Genomic DNA, 11479 nt, shown 5'->3' with positions numbered 1-11479 from the left:
GGTCCGGGAGGATCCCACATGCTGCGGAGCGGCTGGGCCCGTGAGCCATGGCCGCTGAGCCGGCGCGTCCGGAGCCTGTGCTCTGCAATGGGAGAGGCCGCAGCAGTGAGAGGCCCGCATAATGCAAAAAAGAAAAAAAAAAAAAAAAGCACCCCACATCGGCCAAGGATACCCTTGAAGTCCCGTTTCTCTTGGAGAGCTCTGAGCTAGACTCTTGTAGTGAGCAGCAAGGTCCCCTCCTGGTTAGAAATGTCACCCTCCCCCCAGCTCCTCTCTTCCCCCCCTTACCCTCCCCCCATAAGATCAGGTAGGATGCCCTCCCTCCTACCTGGTGAGCATTTCCTGTGCTTTTTGGCAAGGACTAAACTAAAGCCCTTTTCTTCCACTTGACTACCTGGATCATCATACTCAAGCCAAGAGTTGGTCTAGCATCTCTAAACCTTCTGAGGACCTTTGCCAGATCCTTCCAACGGAGGCTCCCCTGATCTCTCATGCAGGGGGCATGGGGGTCCTGGGCCTGACTCCACAGGGAGTTTGCACGTATGCCGGCCGGCCCAGTGCTGACCTCTAACCCACCCCGAGGACCCACCCCGAGGACCCAGGATGGGAAGCAGGTGGGCCCGGCCTGTGTGCGGGGCGCAGCCTGGAGGTGGGGACGGCCTGCTCCGGCCCAGGCAGGCGAGGAGGCCGCCAAGGAGCAGCTGGCCCTGGCACGAAGCCCTGCCTGCATCTCTCGGCAGACACCACACTCTCCCGCAGCCCCCTTCTCTCGCCCTCCACACTCCAGCGGCCTTTGGCTTCCGCCTCTACCTGGTTGCGGATGATGGGAGCTGAGCTGAAGCTGGAAGACTTGGGGGCGGTGGAAGTGGGTGTGGGGTCGCTGTGCAGCTTTCCTGCTAGATTTCATCCCGCTGGAGTCGGGGGAAGTTCTTTTTTTTTTTTAATTATTTTATTTTTGGCTGCGTTGGGTATTTGTTGGTGCGTGCAGGCTTTCTTTAGTTGCGGCGAGCGGGGGCTTCTCATTGTGGTGGCTTCTCTTGTTGAGGAACACAGGCTATAGACACGCAGGCTCAGTAGTTGTGGCTCGCGGGCTCTAGAGCACAGGCTCAGTAGTTGTGGCCCACGGGCTTAGCTGCTCCGCAGCATGTGGGATCCTCCCGGACCAGGGCTCTAACCTGTGTCCCCTGCCTTGGCAGGCAGATTCTTAACCACTGCGCTACCAGGGAAGCCCGGTGGCGGGGGGAAGTTCTTGATAAAGAGAAAAGTATGCTCTTCAGAGCAGGAATTCCATGGCAAGTGCTGTAGCTGAGAAGTGAGGCGAGGGCCTCTGAGCTCAGGAACAACCATGACTCTCATTCCTAACGTCACCAAAGCTGGGCAGGGACTTCCCCAGTGGCGCAGTGGTTAAGAATCCGCCTGCCAATGCAGGGGATATGGGTTCGAACCCTGGTCAGGGAAGATCCCACATGCAGCGGAGCACCTAAACCCAAGCGCCACAACTACTGAGCCTGCGCTCTAGAGCCCGCGAGCCACAACTACTGAGCCCACGTGCCACAACTGCTGAAGCCCTCGCGCCTAGAGCCCGTGCTCTGCAGCAGGAGAAGCCTCCGCAATGAAGAGTAGCCCCTGCTCGCTGCAACTAGAGAAAGCCCACACACAGCAACGAAAACCCAACGCAGCCAAAATTAATAAATAAATAAATTTATTTTAAAAAAAAAAAAAAAAAGTGAGGCACGATTCTCCAGGTCGTGTCTATAGGCTCCAGGCTGGGGGGTTGGGGCTGAGTTTGGATCCCAGCTCCCATGGCTGATTGCCTCACCAGGATGTGGGCTTCTTGCTAACAGCTCTTCTGATCTATTTTTTGAGAGGCTCGAAATTGGTTTTAATGTAAAATCTCTTGATTTATCTATTTTTGCCACAAATTCACTTTTTCAGTAAACTCTGCAGGCCAGATAAAACTCATGGGAGATCTACTAATGACCTTCAACCCCCAGTATGTGACCTCTGACCTAAAGGGATGTCGCAGGTCCTCTTCCTGGAGTGATATTCCAGAGAGGTCGAAGGCAGCAGTAAACCTTCCGGGTACAGCTTTACAGGAGGTGGACCGGTCGGGTACTTGGCCTGCAATAAGCATGGCTACCGTTGACCTTCAGGAAGAATGTGAACGGTTGTTTTGGAAGGAAACTTAGGGCTCATCTTGTGCATGTACTATTTTTCCAATGGAGGAACTAAGTTAGGCCCAGAGAGGTCAAGGGATTTTCCTAAAATACGTAGCTGGTGAGTGGCAAAGGGGGCGGGGTGGGGGGGGGGGGTGGCGGGTGGATCTAGAAGCAAGGCCACTGAACCCAGTCCAGTGAGACTTGATGGTGATGGTGACTGGGACAGCTATCGGCCAGTCCAGGGCCTGGCCACAGCACTGCTCGGGGAGGGGGCTTGGTGGATGAACATGGGAGGCTGAATAACAGCCTCCAAAGATAACCAGTTCTAGTCCCTGGAACCCATATGTTACCTTGCATGGACAAAGCATCTTTGCAGCTGTGCTTAAATTAAGGATCTTGAAAATAGGAAGATTATCCTGGATTATCTAGTTGGGCCCTAAAAGTTGTTACAACTATCTTTATAAGAAAGAAGCAGAGGGAGATTTGACCACAGAAGAGGAAGGCCATGTGACCATGGAGCAAAATGGTAGGTGTGCTGCTGGCTTTGAAGACGGCGGAAGGGGCCATAAGCCAAGAGGTGCAAGGGATACAGCTCTAGAACCTGGGAGAGGCCAGGAAACAGCATCTCCTCTAGAGCCTCCAGACTTAAGACCCCCAGGATGTAAGAGAATAAAGATGTGTTGCTTTAAGGCTCGCGGGCTCTAGAGCACAGGCTCAGTAGTTGTGGCCCACGGGCTTAGCTGCTCCGCAGCATGTGGGATCCTCCCGGACCAGGGCTCTAACCTGTGTCCCCTGCCTTGGCAGGCAGATTCTTAACCACTGCGCTACCAGGGAAGCCCGGTGGCGGGGGGAAGTTCTTGATAAAGAGAAAAGTATGCTCTTCAGAGCAGGAATTCCATGGCAAGTGCTGTAGCTGAGAAGTGAGGCGAGGGCCTCTGAGCTCAGGAACAACCATGACTCTCATTCCTAACGTCACCAAAGCTGGGCAGGGACTTCCCCAGTGGCGCAGTGGTTAAGAATCCGCCTGCCAATGCAGGGGATATGGGTTCGAACCCTGGTCAGGGAAGATCCCACATGCAGCGGAGCACCTAAACCCAAGCGCCACAACTACTGAGCCTGCGCTCTAGAGCCCGCGAGCCACAACTACTGAGCCCACGTGCCACAACTGCTGAAGCCCTCGCGCCTAGAGCCCGTGCTCTGCAGCAGGAGAAGCCTCCGCAATGAAGAGTAGCCCCTGCTCGCTGCAACTAGAGAAAGCCCACACACAGCAACGAAAACCCAACGCAGCCAAAATTAATAAATAAATAAATTTATTTTAAAAAAAAAAAAAAAAAGTGAGGCACGATTCTCCAGGTCGTGTCTATAGGCTCCAGGCTGGGGGGTTGGGGCTGAGTTTGGATCCCAGCTCCCATGGCTGATTGCCTCACCAGGATGTGGGCTTCTTGCTAACAGCTCTTCTGATCTATTTTTTGAGAGGCTCGAAATTGGTTTTAATGTAAAATCTCTTGATTTATCTATTTTTGCCACAAATTCACTTTTTCAGTAAACTCTGCAGGCCAGATAAAACTCATGGGAGATCTACTAATGACCTTCAACCCCCAGTATGTGACCTCTGACCTAAAGGGATGTCGCAGTTCCTCCTCCTGGAGTGATATTCCAGAGAGGTCGAAGGCAGCAGTAAACCTTCCGGGTACAGCTTTACAGGAGGTGGACCGGTCGGGTACTTGGCCTGCAATAAGCATGGCTACCGTTGACCTTCAGGAAGAATGTGAACGGTTGTTTTGGAAGGAAACTTAGGGCTCATCTTGTGCATGTACTATTTTTCCAATGGAGGAACTAAGTTAGGCCCAGAGAGGTCAAGGGATTTTCCTAAAATACGTAGCTGGTGAGTGGCAAAGGGGGCGGGGTGGGGGGGGGTGGCAGGCAGATTCTTAACCACTGCGCTACCAGGGAAGCCCGGTGGCGGGGGGAAGTTCTTGATAAAGAGAAAAGTATGCTCTTCAGAGCAGGAATTCCATGGCAAGTGCTGTAGCTGAGAAGTGAGGCGAGGGCCTCTGAGCTCAGGAACAACCATGACTCTCATTCCTAACGTCACCAAAGCTGGGCAGGGACTTCCCCAGTGGCGCAGTGGTTAAGAATCCGCCTGCCAATGCAGGGGATATGGGTTCGAACCCTGGTCAGGGAAGATCCCACATGCAGCGGAGCACCTAAACCCAAGCGCCACAACTACTGAGCCTGCGCTCTAGAGCCCGCGAGCCACAACTACTGAGCCCACGTGCCACAACTGCTGAAGCCCTCGCGCCTAGAGCCCGTGCTCTGCAGCAGGAGAAGCCTCCGCAATGAAGAGTAGCCCCTGCTCGCTGCAACTAGAGAAAGCCCACACACAGCAACGAAAACCCAACGCAGCCAAAATTAATAAATAAATAAATTTATTTTAAAAAAAAAAAAAAAAAGTGAGGCACGATTCTCCAGGTCGTGTCTATAGGCTCCAGGCTGGGGGGTTGGGGCTGAGTTTGGATCCCAGCTCCCATGGCTGATTGCCTCACCAGGATGTGGGCTTCTTGCTAACAGCTCTTCTGATCTATTTTTTGAGAGGCTCGAAATTGGTTTTAATGTAAAATCTCTTGATTTATCTATTTTTGCCACAAATTCACTTTTTCAGTAAACTCTGCAGGCCAGATAAAACTCATGGGAGATCTACTAATGACCTTCAACCCCCAGTATGTGACCTCTGACCTAAAGGGATGTCGCAGTTCCTCCTCCTGGAGTGATATTCCAGAGAGGTCGAAGGCAGCAGTAAACCTTCCGGGTACAGCTTTACAGGAGGTGGACCGGTCGGGTACTTGGCCTGCAATAAGCATGGCTACCGTTGACCTTCAGGAAGAATGTGAACGGTTGTTTTGGAAGGAAACTTAGGGCTCATCTTGTGCATGTACTATTTTTCCAATGGAGGAACTAAGTTAGGCCCAGAGAGGTCAAGGGATTTTCCTAAAATACGTAGCTGGTGAGTGGCAAAGGGGGCGGGGTGGGGGGGGGTGGTGGCGGGTGGATCTAGAAGCAAGGCCACTGAACCCAGTCCAGTGAGACTTGATGGTGATGGTGACTGGGACAGCTATCGGCCAGTCCAGGGCCTGGCCACAGCACTGCTCGGGGAGGGGGCTTGGTGGATGAACATGGGAGGCTGAATAACAGCCTCCAAAGATAACCAGTTCTAGTCCCTGGAACCCATATGTTACCTTGCATGGACAAAGCATCTTTGCAGCTGTGCTTAAATTAAGGATCTTGAAAATAGGAAGATTATCCTGGATTATCTAGTTGGGCCCTAAAAGTTGTTACAACTATCTTTATAAGAAAGAAGCAGAGGGAGATTTGACCACAGAAGAGGAAGGCCATGTGACCATGGAGCAAAATGGTAGGTGTGCTGCTGGCTTTGAAGACGGCGGAAGGGGCCATAAGCCAAGAGGTGCAAGGGATACAGCTCTAGAACCTGGGAGAGGCCAGGAAACAGCATCTCCTCTAGAGCCTCCAGACTTAAGACCCCCAGGATGTAAGAGAATAAAGATGTGTTGCTTTAAGGCACCGAGTTTGTGGTCATTTGTTACAGTAGCCACAGGAACAAGGGCTGATACAATGAGTGGGTGGTGACAAGGATGCGGATGGCCCGGTGGGGGGACGGCTGGTGGCCCTGCCCAGGTGTCCAACCTCACCGCCTACCACTCTTCTCCTACTGGCTGAACTCAAGCCCCACAGGCCTCCTTTCAGTTCCTTGAACATATCAACCTCATCCCTGCCTCAGGACCTTTGCTCCTGCTGTACCCTCTGCCAGGAACACACTTCCCTAGATTTCACATGGTTCACACCTTCTGGCCTCGGTATAAATGCCTTCAGAGAAGCCTTCCCTGACCTTCCCGATCTAATGTGCTACCCAACCCCAAGCCACTTCTCCTGAAGTCAATGTATTACTTCCTTCACATCATGTATCACGATCTAAAATGATTGCATGTGTCTATTTGTTTATTATTCATTTCTTGCCTATGATATGACTCTATAACGGATCATCAGTGGATCCCCAGCTCTTAGGACAGTATCTGAGGCAGAATAGATACTCCATAAATATCCAGCAACTGAAAGATGGAGAGAAGCCCTCTGGTTACATGCAATTTGAGGTGGGCGGGCTTGTTTCCATAGCTCTGCCCCAGAGGGAGGGTCTGGGTGCCCACCTGGGCCAGGTGGCAGGGATACAGATGGGAGGAGGGCACAGAACAAGAGCAATAACTGCTATAAATAGGACCTCGGTCCCCCGCCCAGGAAAGGATGGACTGGGGAAGCCACTCACACTCAAATGTTCAGGGTGAGAATGAAAAGTTGAACCCAGATTCAGCGTGATGACAAAGTTGCCAGAGTCAATGCCTTAGTTGAAAAATGCCACCAGAGTGATTCAAAGCCATGAGGCATGTCAAATGCAGCCTAGGAGGAGGTTCTCTAATGCAGACAGTCCTGGAATCAATGCTGTCATTGGTCGGTCTGAGATCAGCTCTCCAGGGGGGCTGTCTTTAGTAGATGACAACCTCAGGGCCTCGGTTTCCCCTTGAGACTGAGAAAATATTCTGATGTCCTCAGAAATTTGATGGCTAGTGGTCAAGGGCACTGTGGCCAACAGTGCAATCTACAAAGTCAGTAGAGGTCAAGAGTATGGGTTTAGGGTCGAGTTCTGGCTTTGCCATGGGCTGGCTGTGTGACCTGGCACAAGTGACTGCACCTGTCTGAGCCTTGGTTTCCTTATCAGGAAAACCGGGTGCTATGCAGAGAAAGTGAATTACTTGATGTAAAGACCGTAGCCTGAGGCCAGCCCCACCTGGAGTGCTCAGCAGAGGCTGACCAACATGATGATGATAAAACTCAGGCTTGGCATAGAAGGAGGCCACCTCCCCCAATTAAGCTGATTCTATAGGGTTGAAATTGACTTCCGTTCCTCCAGCCACATTCTCTTGTCCGGTTTCTCTTTAACTGTAGACGCTCACTGTGAGACGTCTAGGTAGAACCTGGATAGAACCCTGTGGCCAGTGCTGTGTGACCCTGGGCAAGCTGCTTCACCTCTCTGAGCTTTAGTTCCTTCTTATATAAACGGGGGCTAAAACTACAGGTGCTACTTAGGGAGCTGAATTCATGCAAGCTCTGAAGAGTTGACTACTGTGAAGGTACTCTTGTAAGTAACCAAGGGCCCTGTGAGTGGATGAGAAGTTATCAGAGCACAGGGCGAGGCTGACCAGCTAGTCCAGATGGATGCTGGACCGGAGACCTTGGCCTCTTTAGAACCCTCCTTCAGGGCAGCAAGCTGAGCAACCTGGATATCCTCTGACATGCAGCATTTTAAAGTGACCGCTCCCAAGTACAGAAGGTCCCCAAATCACCACCTTCTTTCCTGACCATCCCTCACCTGCTGCCACCGCCTGCCAGGGCCACCTCCCCCTGGGATGAAGGGATGAGACTGTGTCTAAAGTAAATATCACTTCTCTCCATAAATAAGGGCCAGCACGCCGAACAACAGGATTAGGGGTGCCCCATGAGGGAAAGGGATTAGACAGAGCAGGGGAATAAGTCCACAGCCAAGAGAAAAGAAGGCCGGAGGAAGGAAATGAGGCCAAGAGGGCAGAAGAGTCAAGGTCGCTGCTGAGAGCCAGTGATGGCCCAGCCTCTGCTCGGACCCAGAAGCCGCGGACACTGAGTGTGACCTGGATGTGGGGCTCTGGGCCTGGCAGGCAGCTGGCCTCATTGTCATCTAACATCTGGGATGCCAGTCTGACCCCACCCCAAAAAGCAGCCTGGATGGAGTGGCCCCTGGGAGGATTGGGACACTGATTCGTAACGAGACACTTATTTCAGCCGTTGAGCAGACAGTTGGCAATTTGTGGGAGCGCTTTTGTGGTTGTTACGGTGATGGCAAATGCTCTTGGCATCACAGCGGGAGGGAGGTGGCATGGGGGGTTAGGGGCCTCCTGCAATACCAGCGACAAACCCACTCAAGGAAAAAGGATCCAGACTGCCACACAAACTTTGGACACCCACTAAGATAAAAAAGCGTGCTTAAATTTCTCAGCCAAGATCTCAATTTGGGCTTATGTATAAATTTGGCTTTAAATTATACTGAACTTTCCATGCATGCAACTGTTGGGTAAATCAAAGAAAGACAGGACATCGTTTTATCAGGAATCATTCACCATGTTGGAAAATCACATCACCAAGGTGACGTTGCAGGTGGCATTTGAGTTGCCAACACAACACACCTGTGTCAATCTGCATTTGACGTCGTCGTGTTTCCAGCAAGTCTATCTTTAGGTGCAAACATGTGACACTCCGGTGGAGCCATGCCTGTGCACTGATATATTAAATTATAGGCTCTTTTATTATAAATGACTTTTATGCTCTATCTCCTTTATTTTATAGTTAGGGCGCTATATTGATTTACAAAATGTAAAGTGCGGGTAGGTATTATGCTCCATGAATGAGCTTCTGGTTAGTGAAGGGGACGTTTAAAAATATTTGTTAAAAAAAGGTGGGGGGAGCTTCACATCTAGCCATTGAGCTGGGGGAATACATGCTATTACACAGTAGTACTCAACCTTAGAACCATTCATCTTAGTGGGTTTCGTGGAGGCATGTGCTTGTCCTGGGTCACTTTCTCCCAAATCATACCTCCACCAAAGCAGTTTTTTCGGCTACTTTTGGTCAATCACACTGCACGTGAGACCGATGTGGGCTCCCTGGATGGAGGACCCTGAATGGACGAGGGCAGCTGAGAGCTCAGATGTAACCTCCTGAGGTGGTAAAATAGGTCTGCGGGAGCAGGGCCCCACAGCAGACCGCTGTGTCCCTCCCTCAATCTTGGGGACACAAGGTTGCTTCCCTGAGATGGTGTTTGGAGAAGCCCCTTGGGGCTTGGCTACAAAGAGGGCTCGCATTAAAGTTCGTTACACTCGATGATCTCATCTCAGTCTGGTGTCCTGTCTCTGGCCTCTTCCAGCCGACAGTCCTGTCTTCGGATTGTCAGCTGGGAGAGGCGGTCACGTTGGCTCCTTGGATGGAGGGCCCAGCTCCCAGTGATAGGAGGGACTTCTCCACATCACACCTGGTGATTCAGGCTCCCGGGGCCAGGGTGGGACTGAAATAGAGCCCCCCGAGGTTTGAGGCTCACACCTCACGCCCACCCTGTGCCCAGCTGAGAATCAGAACCAAGTACTGGGACATTAGTACAGGGGCTCAGCTGCCCCACGTGGTGAGATGGCCCCATTTACCGCCCTGCTGCCCCTCCTGGGAGAGGTGGTGCTGAGGATGGGGGGCATGTATAGGATTAGCGGGGGGAAGGCCGTGCCCAGGAGCCTCTGAGGACAGACACTTCCAATGCCTCCTGGAAACCAAGGCCAGTGATTGCTTCTGGACTATACAGCTGCCTTAGAATTTAAGTCCACGGAGCAAGACTTGGGGGGCCTGCTCGCTGCCCAGAAGCTATCTCAAGGCTCAACACGTCATCTCCACTGGGTGTGTTGCTGTAGGGACCCCTGGGAGGTGGCTGCTCTGAGGGCTGGATTCTAGCCTGGGGGACCTCCCTAGTTGAGGGAGAATCAGGCACCAGGTCCCTGCCACCAGGAGAACCCTGAGGACTGATCCTGGCCCCCAGCTCTGGAAATGGACAGCAGGGCACTGGGGGCTCCCAACTCTGCCCACACCATGGCCTGTGTTTTGGGCCCAAGACTCGCTGTCTCTTGTGGAGACAGGACCCAAGGTGTGGGAAAGGCTCCAGGGTGTGTGCAGGGGACTCACAGGAGTGAGAAGGGGTGGTTGGGAGGGCGGGGGCTGGACGGGCAGCAGGTGCCCTCTCTCTCCCCTCTGCCCAAGCCTTCTGACAGAGCCTCCACCTTCCTACTTGGGGTCCTGCTGGCACTGGTTCAGTTTTTGCCCTGGTGCCAGATGCTGGAAAAGCCCCAGGATGCAATGGTGGCCGGGGTGGGCTCCACGGACTGAGGGGCCTACCAATGGGTATTTTGGGGGCCACCCCACCAGGAAGGAGGACTGGATCCCATGCAGTTCCTCAAATGTGTCAGGTACACCTGACCACAGGACCTTGGCACCTGCCGCTCCCTCTGCCAGGAACACCCCTCCCCCATGAAGCTGCAAGCCTCCCCTCTCCCCCTTCCTCTGGGTCTTCCCATGTTGCCTTCCTAGTGAGACCCACCAGCTTCCGATCTGAAATGTCACCCTCCCCAACACTTCCTAACCCCTTCCCCGCTCTATTTATCTACTTAGCACGTATGACGAACGGTCTACGTAGTTTACATCTTCATCTTCCCCACTGTACTGTAAGCTTCCAAAGGTCAGGGGGTTTGTCAATTTCATTCACTCTCAAGGTCAGAGGACTTGTCTATTCATTGCTCTATCCCAGGGCCAGAACAGTGTGGCACACAGTAGGTCCTCAAAAAACATTTGTTAAATGAATACATTCAGGGGCTTGGGGAGCTACTTTAATCCAGGCCCCCGAGGCACTTCCTGGTGACCTCTAAATGCCCTTGGGACACTCAGGGGTCCTTGAGGAGGGAGCTGGGAAATCTCAGCCTGGATTTCCGGGGGGCTCAGACCTGAGCCTCCCTCTGTAAGTAAGAAGGGTCTGCCTAGTAACACTGCGGGCTGTAGGGTCAGTGCTAGACCTTAGATGGGAGTGGAAGAAGGTGGAGAGAAACTTTTCTCTCTCTCCTGACTAGTTCCCGACCACCTGGTCCAGCTGCTGGCTCCTCGCCAGAGAAGGAGCTAGAATCACCCACCGTGTTGCCAGCTCTCCTTCCCCAGAGATTCAGAAAATGCCAATCTGGTAAATACAGAGGGGCTGGTACCCAGCTCCTCAAGTGCTAGCCTTGGCTCCCATATAACCTGAGCAATTCCAGTGTTTGGGGGCGTCAGGGCCAATTCTCTACTTTGCCTCCATTTCCTCCGTTTCAAAGCTTCCTTGCACTGGACGGGCCATCACCAGGGGAGAGCTAGTCTGGGCTGAGGGTTACCCAGCTCTCAGCTCTCAGCGCTTTCTCTCTCTCCCCAGAGCCTCGGCATCCACCCACGCCCAAGCCTGCCATGTACATGTGCCTGTCATCACCGGGTGACCTCCGGAAAGGCCCCTCCTCTCTGACCCTCTGTCTTCCCACTCGTGAAATGTGGATTGCAAAAATCCCCACCTTGTGGGGTTGCTGGAAGACAGGACCTCAGCTACCAGGACTATGAACTCTGGGTTTCACGGCAAGAGATACGTGCTAGACATTACGCCCACTGCATTCCTG

General features: G+C 52.7%; 1 protein-coding gene across 1 annotated transcript in view; it reads right to left on the bottom strand.

Moving 5' to 3' along the window:
• The window catches only part of NOS1 (nitric oxide synthase 1), a 95582-nt gene that overhangs the window by 83113 nt on the left and 990 nt on the right, over positions 1–11479 (bottom strand). The window lies entirely within an intron of this gene.

This window comes from Lipotes vexillifer, unplaced genomic scaffold (assembly GCF_000442215.2).
Source record: "Lipotes vexillifer unplaced genomic scaffold, Lipotes_vexillifer_v1.1 scaffold970, whole genome shotgun sequence".
In the NCBI taxonomy this organism is placed as follows: Eukaryota; Metazoa; Chordata; class Mammalia; order Artiodactyla; family Lipotidae; genus Lipotes; species Lipotes vexillifer.
This window is presented reverse-complemented; position numbering and strand designations above follow the sequence as displayed.